This window comes from Nomascus leucogenys, chromosome 11, assembly GCF_006542625.1.
Source record: "Nomascus leucogenys isolate Asia chromosome 11, Asia_NLE_v1, whole genome shotgun sequence".
NCBI lineage: Eukaryota > Metazoa > Chordata > Mammalia > Primates > Hylobatidae > Nomascus > Nomascus leucogenys.
In genome coordinates this window covers 9,259,454-9,270,159 of record NC_044391.1, presented here as the reverse complement: position 1 = coordinate 9,270,159, position 10,706 = coordinate 9,259,454, and the positions used below count along the sequence as shown (strand labels likewise).

At 39.9% G+C, this 10,706-nt stretch overlaps 1 long non-coding RNA gene across 1 annotated transcript in view; it reads right to left on the bottom strand.

Moving 5' to 3' along the window:
* Positions 1–10,706, bottom strand: part of LOC115837217 — an 813,290-nt gene that overhangs the window by 556,465 nt on the left and 246,119 nt on the right. The gene's annotated exons all lie outside the window — the stretch shown is intronic.

The window sequence follows — 10,706 nt, the reverse complement described above, 5'->3', positions numbered from 1 at the left end:
AAAACCCACAGCTACCATTGTACTGAACATGGAAAAATTGAATGCCTTTCCTCTAAGATCTAGAACAAGACAAGGATGCTCACTTTTACTACTTTTATTCAAAATAATACTAGAAGTCATGGCCAAAGCACTTAGGCAAGATAAAGAAATAAAAGACATCCAGATTGGTTTGTGTTTGTGTGTATGATTGTTTGTTTTGTTTTGTTTTGTTTTTGAGACAGGGCGTCACTCTGTTGCCCAGGCAGTAGTGCAGTGGTGTGATCACCTCTTGCTGCAGCCTTCACCTCCTGGGCTCAGGTGATCCTCCCAACTTAGCCTCTGGACTAGCTGGGACTAGAGGCATGTGCCACCACACCAAGCTAACGTTTTAATTTCTTTTTTTTTTTTTTTTTTTGTAGAGATGAGGTTTCCATATGTTGCCCAGGCTCCAAACTGGAAAGAAAAAAGTCAAATTAGCCTTGTTCAGGTTTAGGTTTTCAATTTAGGTTTTCCTATATACAGAGGACATGATCTTGTATTTAGGAAAACCTTAAGACTCTACCAAAAAACTGTTAGAACTGATAAACAAATTCAGTAAAGTTGTAGGATAAAAAATCAACACAGAAAAAAATCAACATATAAAAAATTTATATATACCAGCAGTGAATAATCTGAAAAAATTCATGAATGTAATCCCATCTATAATAGCTACAAAGAATATAAAATACTTAGGAATCAATTTAATCAAAGAAGTGAAGGATCTATACAAAGAAAACTATAAAACACTGATGAAAGAAATTGTAGAGAACACCAAAAAAGGAAAAGAATTAAATATAAAAATAATTAATGCTCATGGACTGGAATAATTAATACAGCTAAAATGACAATACTATCCAAAGCAATTTTACAGATTCAATGCAATCCCTATCAAAATACCACAGCATTTTCACAGATATAGAAAAAGTCATCCTAAAATTGATATGGAACCACAAAACACCCCAAATAGCCAAAGTAATCCTGAGCAAAAAGAACAATGCTGGAAGCATCACACTACCCAACTTTAAAATATACTGCAGAGCTATAGTAACCAAATCAGCATGATGCTGGGACAAAAAGAGACACATAGTATAATGGAACAGAATAGAAAGCCCAGATGTGAATCAGCACATTTATAGCCAACTCATTTTTGACAAAGCCACCAAGAACATACAATGAGGAAAGGAGTCTCTTCAGTGAATGGTGCTAGGAAAATTGGGTAACCATTTGTAGAAAAATGAAATTAGACCCCTATCTCTCACCATATATAAAAATCAAATCAAATGGATTACAGACTTAAATCTAAGACCTGAAACTATAAAAGTACTAGAAGAAAACTTTGGGGAGGTGCTCCAGGTCTAAGCAAAGACTTTTTGTGTAAGATTTCAAAAGCAGAGGCGACAAAAGCAAAACTTGGTAAATGAGATTACATCAAGCTAAAGATTCTGCACAGCAAAGGAAACAACCCCAAAGAGAAGTGGGAGTCCATAGCATGGGAGAAATATGTGCAGAGTATCCCTTTGACAAGGGATTGATAACCAGAGTATGTAAGAAGCTCAAACAACTCAATAGTAAAAAAAAAGAAAAAAAAGTCTGATTTAACAATGAACAAAATATCTGACTAGACATTTCTCAAAAGAAGACACACAAATGGCCATTTGATTTGTTACAAATCATGGAAGGAAGAATATTTTCTAGAAGAAATCCCTCCCTGACCACAAATTCTGTTTGGTTTAGGTTTTGTTTTGTTTTGAGACAGTCACCCAGGCTGGAGTGCAGTGGCATGATCTTGGCTCACTGCAAACTCCACCTCTTGGGCTCAGGTGATCCTCCTGCCTCAGCCTCCTTAGTAGCTGGGATTACAGGCACATGCCATCAAGCCTGGCTAATTTTTGCTTTTTTAGTAGAGCTGAGGTTTTACCATGTTGGCCAGGCTGGTCTTGAACTCCTGGCCTCAAGTGATTGGCCCACCTCGGCCTCCCAAAATGCTGGAATTACAGGTGTGAGCCACTGTGCCCAGCCTGGTTTAGGTTTTATTCAAGGTCACACTCGAGCACTTTTCAAATGTTCAACATGACTAATTATCAGAGAAATAAAAATCAAAACCACAATGAGACATCCTCTCACCCCAGTTAAAATGGCTGATATCAAAAAGACAGGGATAATGGATGCTGACAAGGATCTAGAGAAAGGGAAACCCTTATACATTGTTGGCAGAAATGTAAATTGGTACAGCCACTCTGGAAAGTAATATGGAGGTTCCTGAAAAAACTAACAATAGAACTAACTACTATGTGATTCAGTAATTCCAATACTGGGTATATATCCAAAAGAAAGGAAATCAATAAAATAAAGAGGTATCTGCACTCCTATGTTCATTGCAGCACTATTCACAAGAGCCAAAATATGGAATCAACTGAAGTATCCATCAATGAATGACTGGATAAAGAAAATATGGTATATTAATGCAGTTGAACATTATTCATCCAATAAAAAAGAATGAAAAAAAAAACTTGTTATCTGCAGCAACATGGATGGAAATGGTGCTTATTGTGTTAAGTGAAATAAGCCAAGCACAGAAAGACAAATAACACATCAATCATATATGGGAGCTAAAAAGTGGACTGCATAAAGATAGAGTAGATTGGCGGTTACTAGAGGCTAGGAAGGGTAAGGGGGTGGGAGGATGAATAGAGTGAATAGAGGCTGATTAATGGGTACAAATATACAGTTTGATAGAAGAAATAAGACCTTGTGTTTCATAGATCAACAGGGTGACTATAATTTACAATAATCTATTGTGTATTTCAAAATAGTTAAAAGAATAATTTGAATGTTTCTAGCATTAAAAAGACAAATATTTAAGATTATTTATACATATATATATATCCCAATTACACTGATTTGTTCTTTACAAATTATATGAAAGTATTACATTATCACATGTACCTCAAAAAAATAAATATACCTCATTATTATTGCCTGGAAAGCAAATGTCAAAATACTGGACCCAAACTGGACCACAGTCTGAGCATTTTGTGATAAGATAAGTCTTTGTTTTGATAATGTAAAAGATGACTGATTCTCCATTATTCACAAGAATATTTTTTGAGACTCAGAAGTAATTATGAAACAAAACCTTTCACACAAGGCAGGAAAAATGGATCTCCATAGGCCCAAATGGAACCAAACTCTGCCCTACAACCACCACCACCACTACTTTTCCTCCTCTGCCTGCACACTCACCCCCTACCACCTCTTCTACTGCCTTCACCAACTACCTCCACTCCCACTCCCAGACCTTCCCATCTCGGCCTACGCTACCTCCACCCCTACCTCCACCCTACCATGTCAGAGTCCTACTCCTCTGCATCCACCAAAACAACCTCCACACTCTCCTGGCCTCCCACACTGGCTTGGTCCTGACCACCTTCTTCTACCTCTACCTCTTTCAGCAGTTTCCATTTCACATTGTTTCCAATGTATTTACTTAACCTACCTTCCTTTACTTGCCTAAAGCTTCCTTTAGCAGCTTCCTTACAAAATAACAAGCTACTTCTTTTTCTTTTGTTTATTTTCTCCTGCTCCTAACTTAGTGATTGCCATAATAACTGCATAGTTAAATCTAAAGTTTTCCTCTCCCTCTCCTCACCAGCTGACATGGAGAAGAGCATGGTTTCTCTGGCTATTCGCAGAAGTACATGCTTTTTCACTGCCTCCTACTTACAACTCTCTGTGGATTTTGATTTTTGGTCATTCTCAGTCTCTTATCTAAAGACAGGTGCCAGGCACAGGTGAATTTACCATGGAGCCAATTAGTCTGAAGTTTCTGGGCCCTTCACTTGCATGAGTGGGGCCATTGCATATTTTATTTGCATTTTTTTTTGGAAAGGACCTTTACAATTGTAAAAGCTTCAGACCCCATATAACCTGGATCAGCTCCTGGAGGAGAGAGAGCTACAAAGATTTACTAGTAAAGCTTTGGTTTACCAGCAGTTTTCATGTATTTATTGTATTCTAATCCATTATAGGCATATATAAAGTTGGGCTGGCTAAAAGCTTGTGGGGACATAGAAACATTTTCAGCAGGTATTTGAAGAGGCAGTTTATGGGACCTAGAGCAGATGGAAATATCCCTTTGCTGGTCAGCACACAATCAATAAGGACAAGTCACTCTGAAAAGACCTCACTGCGTTACTTGAATTCTAAAGTTTCTTTCTTATCTCAGGGCATTTTCACTTGTTGTTCCTTCTGCCTCAAATGCTCTTCTCCCACATCTCCGCAAGGCTGGCTCCTTCTTGACCTTCAGTTTTCAACTCCTATGTTACCCTTCGAGAGGCCCTCCCTGCAATTGTCTCCATGCTTGGTACCATTTGTTTTCTTTATACGACATACTCATATTAACATTTTTTTTTGCAGATGTTTTATTTACTTTTTGAAAGTCTGCATCCCCCACTGAAATGTAAGCACAAGAGGGCAGGGACCTCAGCTGTCTTGTACTTTATGGTATCCCTAAGGCCTGGAATGTGCTTGGCTCCTAGAACAATTAGTACTTATGGAAGAAAGAAAAGAAGGAAGGATGGGTGAGTAGGTTTGATGGATATGATTTAAATCCAGTAAAATATTTTCAGAGTCTATTATAATATTAGCACAGCACAGAGAAAATACAAATAGTAAAATTAATGCAAAAGTCAAACAATCATTTGTAAAGAAATTACTGGTAAATCTAGGAGTCTTAGAACATTTTTGCACTAGAAGATTGGAAGGATTTAGCATGTTCCCTTCAATGATAGCAGTTCACTGTTGTAGTGAGAGGATACCAGAAGGAGGCTTGGCCATCCAGCAAGAGGTGATGAAGTTCAGAAAAGTTCCCCAGGCAATTCCAGCATTCCAGTCTACACTCCTAAATCTAGTCCCAGTGGAAGATCCCTGCATTTCTGGACAAAGATAAATTCTAAAAAGGTGTCTAGCACATGCCTTGTGTTGAAGTGGTTATATCAAGGGATCCCAGATGCCTGAGTTTTCACTGGCTACATTAGGGTTGCCTGGGAAACTAAATACAACAAAAAACACATAGGCATTCCTGAGCCTTACCCGAGATTCACTAAGTCTCTGGGGTAGCCTGAAAAATTAGTACTCTAAAGACCTTTCCAGCATATTCTGAGATGCTGCTACTAGATTTGAGGACCATTGTGTTGAACGATGGAATCAGAATTCAAGAAGACCTTAACAAGCTTGAGCAATGTGCCAAAAAAGACAGGATACATTTAGAATCTTTCTAAGGTATTCAAGAACCTGAGTTAATGAACAAAGATTTAAAATTTTCAATGGAAGAATAGAAATACTTGTTCTGAAGGAAGATGTGTGTGTGTGTGTGTGTGTGTGTGTGTGTGTGTGTGTGTGTGTGTGAAATATAGGATTTGTAAAACTGTGTCAAATATCTTTCTTTGGCTCACTCAGTTCAATCCTCATTTTTCACCCTGCTCCATGGCTGGAGGTTGATCGTTATGGACTTCATCAATGGTGTCCCTCACCCTCTGGTATCCAGTAGGCCAAAGAGGAGTCCCCTCACGAGAGTGGAGGAAGAGAAAAGAGAGCAGTCCCTCAGCCCTCTCTATTGGAGGTCTGTCTTCAACTGAAGGTCACAGTCCCTCTACATAAATCTCCTCCTCCAGACAGTCCCTTTGTTAAACCTCTTATTTTATTATTATTTTGTTTTTTGGAGACAGATGCTCGCTCTGTTGCTGAGGCTAGAGTGCAGTGGTGCTATCTTGGTCACTGCAACCTCCACCTCCTGAGTTCAAGCGATTCACCTGCCTCAGCCTCCTGAGTAGCTGGGATTACAGGCGCATGCCACCACACCCAGCTAATTTTTGTATTTTTAATAGAGACAAGGTTTCACCATGTTGGCCAGGCTGGTCTCGAACTCCTAACCTCAAGTGATCTACCCACCTCAGTCTCCCAAAGTGCTGGGATTATAGGCATGACCCACCATATCCAGCCTGTTGAACCTTTTCTGATTTTTTTTTTTTTTTTTTTTTTTTTTTGAGACGGAGTCTCGATCTGTCGCCCAGGCTGGAGTGCAGTGGCGCAATCTTGGCTCACTGCAAGCTCCGCCTCCCGGGTTCACGCCATTCTCCTGCCTCAGCCTCTCCGAGTAGCTGGGACTACAGGCACCCGCCACCACGCCCGGCTAATTTTTTGTATTTTTAGTAGAGACGGGGTTTCACTGTGGTCTCGATCTCCTGACCTCATGATCCGCCCACCTTGGCCTCCCAAAGTGCTGGGATTACAAGCGTGAGCCACCGCGCCTTGCCCCTTTTCTGATTTTTTTTTTCTCATTTGGATGTGTTGTTTTTGCTGAGACCACAATTGATGGTCTGATCTCATAGGGAGACGGATCGAAGGTGCATAGGATTATAGCTTCATAGCTGCTTGTAAAAAAGAGCAGCTATGCTGCTGCTCTCATTATGCTCTCACTTAATGAGAATGTGGCCTTCTTCTGTTGCTTTATTATGTGTCTAGAATAGGGGTGATAGTCCCATGGCTCTCCACACAAATCTTTTCTCATCAGAAATTTATGTCCATTTATAAGAAACATTGATATCCTGGAAGGGCCAGAAGGGCAGACAGATGGCTGGTTAGATGCTCAAATTTCTGGGCTCATTCGTCTTGGTAAACTCTTCGACGTGCTGCAGGAGGCACCAGTGCATGGGGGCATAAGCAGGAACTCTGCGAGCCAGATGGCCTGGAATTAAGTCCCGGCTCTACCTACTTATCAGTTGTGCAACTTGACAAGTTATTTAACCTTTCTGAGTACCTAATCTTTCTTTACTGTAAAGTAAAAAAAAAAATAATACCTTTCTTATAGGTTATGATGATTGAATGAGTTATCACCTATAAAGCATCCCTAGAACAAAATAAGTATGTTTTAAATAAATACAAATAAAAATTCCAATCCTCACTGTACAAATTTCAGAGTAAACCATTACCATCAATAAATGACAAGTGCCTTATGTTATTTGTCTATAAATAGTAAGTTATTTTAAATGGCTATTTTCTGCAGATATTAATTTTAGTCTACAAAGAGCCATTAAAGTTGATATGGCATTAAAACGAAAGTTTGAGACTCTGAATGACTCACTCCAATAGAAACTTTACTTTTTATTTTTTTATTTTTTGAGTCAGGGTCTCACTCTGTCACCCAGGTGGGAGTGCAGTGGCATGATCATGGCTCACTGCAGCCTCAATCTCCTGGGCTCAAGCAATCTTCCCATTTCATCTTTTATCTTTTGTAGAGCCGAGTTCTCTCTATGTTGCCCAGGCAGGTCTCAAACTCTTGGACTCAAGTGATCTTCCCACCTTGGCTTCCCAAAGTGCTGGGATTATAGGCCTGAGCCACGACACCCAGCCAAAAACTTTAAAAATATATCTTAGAGGTTAAAATTCTAATATTTTATTTCTGTGCTAAGATTCAGAGAACACAATTCAAAAGAGCCAATGCTAGCATTTTAATTATCCTTCCCATTCCTACCCTCTTGTCACAGATAATGATAGTGCGTTATCTGTTTCTATGATTGTAAGAATTTTGAATAAGACCTCAATCTTATCCAAAAAGCACAATAATTTCCAGTATGTATAAAGGGATTTTGTGTTAAAGTCCAGATTTCAAAAGCCATGAAGCATGATGTTGACAACCCTGACAATTTCTCATGAAAGTGGTTTAAAAAAAAAGTTTACGTTAAAAGAGTTTTTCTCTGAAAACTACTCTATTTCGTTAATACTTATTTAAAAATCTCAACAATATATTTTGTCCACGTAAAAGAAAAAGAAGACACCCCGGCATCATATTACAATGTTGCCAGAAATTAGTTATATAATTATCCAAATTTCATCAGCACAGCATTCTCTCTGCCACTTAAACTTCAACTTTAGGCCAGGTGCCATGGCTCACGCCTGTAATCCCAGGACTTTGGGAGGCCGAGGCAGGCAGATCATGAGGTCAGGAGTTTGAGACTAGCCTGGCCAACATAGTGAAACCCCATCTCTACTAAAAATACAAAAATTAGCCAGGCATGGTGGCACGCACCTGTAGTCCCAGCTACTTGGGAGGCTGAGGCAGGAGAATCACTTGAACCTGCGAGGCAGATGTTGTGCTGAGCTGAGATTATGTGACTGCACTCCAGCCTAGGCAACAGATTGAGACTCCATCTCAAACAAAACAAAACAAAACAAAAAAACTTCAACTTTAAATGTTCCTTCAGGATCACTTGGAATTTGGGTATACATGAAATGGAAGTGTTTGTATGGACTCCCCATGTTCAAAGAAGAAAGATGGATAACTTTTAACAGGTTTTTTTGTGATGCAGGAGAAAGGAGGGAAAGAGAGATGTAGCTCTGGGGAGAAAAGATCAAAGGAGCTGGGTAACGCTCAGGGCTGGGCTTTTCACTCCGCCTGTTCCCAGGGCAGGTCTCCATGCTTAGCTGAAAGTGAGTGTCACGGCTGTTCCTTCAGCTCATTTCCATTCACTGGAACAATGACTCTAAATTAGAAACTCTCAGCTGTGGGCAATTTCTGAAAAACCTCTAACAAGAACTCCCAGCAACTCCCTTCTCTCAAGCAAGTGAGGAAGGTTATATAAGTCATAGAGAGTTTACCCACCTGGAACCAGGGGCAGAGCCAGTTCCGAGAACTTTCTCTATTATGCTTCCTTTATGTCGTACCAGGTAGGTAAAGCTCTAGATTATTAACTTTTTGCTGCTTTGCTTGGTTGATTTTTTTTTTTTCAGAGACAGGGTCTCACTCTATTGCTCAGGCTAGAGTTCAGTGGTACAATCATAGCTCGCTGTAGTCTCGAACTCCTGGGCTGAAGTGATCCTCCCAGCTCAGCCTCCCAAGTAGCTGGGACTACAGGCATGTGCACGTGTCATCATACCCAGCTGATTTTTTTTTTTTTTTTAAGAGATGGGGGTCTTGTTATGTTGCCAAGACTAGTCTTGAACTCATAGCCTCAAGCGATCTTCCTACCTCATCCTTCCAAAGCACTGGGATTACACGCCAGGTGTAAGCCACCACACCTGACCCTTTGATTTTTTTAATCAGAGACATATCAGAAGTAATTTAAAGCTGTGTGGAAGGGATTATATTTATTCATGTATGTTTACTTTTTAAAAATTAATTGAAGTCCACTTAAAACTTTACAACGTTTACCAAAATGCATCACAAAGCTTCTTAGAGAAAATCATGCTATGGGTCTGTATGGCAGACGCACCTAACAGCAATAACTCAAGCATTCCCTGAGAAGAATCCAGGAGTGGTCAAGCTGGAGATCCACCCCTCATCTATGAAGAACATCTGAACCCCTGGCCTATCATTTGGAATGCAGACCATACAGGGATCGGGGACTTTTGTTTTGGGTTAAAGTGGGGTTGCTTGGTGAAGATTGCTAAGTGAACATGCTATATAATCTGCATGCTTTTTACAAATGGTAGTGGTTTTGCTGTCCAGCCTCCCATTCTGGGAATGCTCTGTATATAAGTCTTCTATAAACCCTATGTCTCATTCACTGGCTCCGGGTCTCTTCCCAAGCCATCCCTGTTGGAATCAATAGGGGCCTGGCATGACAGTGTCTATATGTGTTTTCTGGTTGCTTCCTAAATTTTATTCTGAATAATAAAATTTTCATAGTTCTACTAGAATAAGGACCTCATCTATCAATTATGTGCCTTCAGTGCCTACAGTAGTGCCTGGGACTTGGTAGGTGCTCCACAATTTAAAAAAATATATTTTTAAGGATGGGGTCTCACTACGTTGCCCAGGCTGGCCTTGAATTCCTAGGCTCAAGTGATCCTCCTGCCTCAGCCTCCTGGGAAGCTGGGACTACAGATGTGAGCCACTGTGCCTGGCTTTTTTTTCTTTTTTTTTTTACTTAAAAAAATTGCCATAATTAAAAAAAATTTACTTTTTTTTTTTTTTTTTTTTAAAGACAGGATCCCCCTCTGTTTCCCAGGCTGGCTTGAACTCCTGGCCTGAAGTGATCCTCTGGCATCAGCCTCGCAAAGTGCTGGGATTACAGGCATGAGCCACTGTGCCCAGACAAAATGTTTAATACTGTTATTGAGCACCAGCTCTGAGAAGGTATCATGGCAGGCACTTGACAAGCACCATCTCAATCTCCCAACAATGCTAAAAGTTAGGTGCCTGTGACATACTAAATTTATAAATGAAATGCTAAAGTAAAGAGAAGGCAAGTAGCTTGCCTGAGACCTCATAGCTCAGAAATGGAAGAAGTCAAACCTGGATAGTTGAACTCCAGAGTCTATACTGAGAACACCACAGTTAATATAGATGTTTTAACTTCTGCTTCCCATTTTTCCCTATGTAGGAACTCAACTGTGTTTAAACTGGTGAGAGAAACTGGTGAGAGATCATTCCACATTGACAACAAAGTTTGTGAAAGCAAGAAATGTAGTTATTTTCATTTATACATAAATTTACATTTTTAAAAAGTACTTATTGATTGTGACTTAATACAAATACACATTTGGCCTCTGCCCTGGTTCCTGACACAAAGCCCATAAAACTCATGTAAATTTCCTTTTTTTTTTTTTTTTTTGAGACAGAGTCTCGCTCTCTCGCCCAGGCTGGAGTGCAGTGGCACGATCTCAGTTCACTGCAAGCTCTTCCTCCT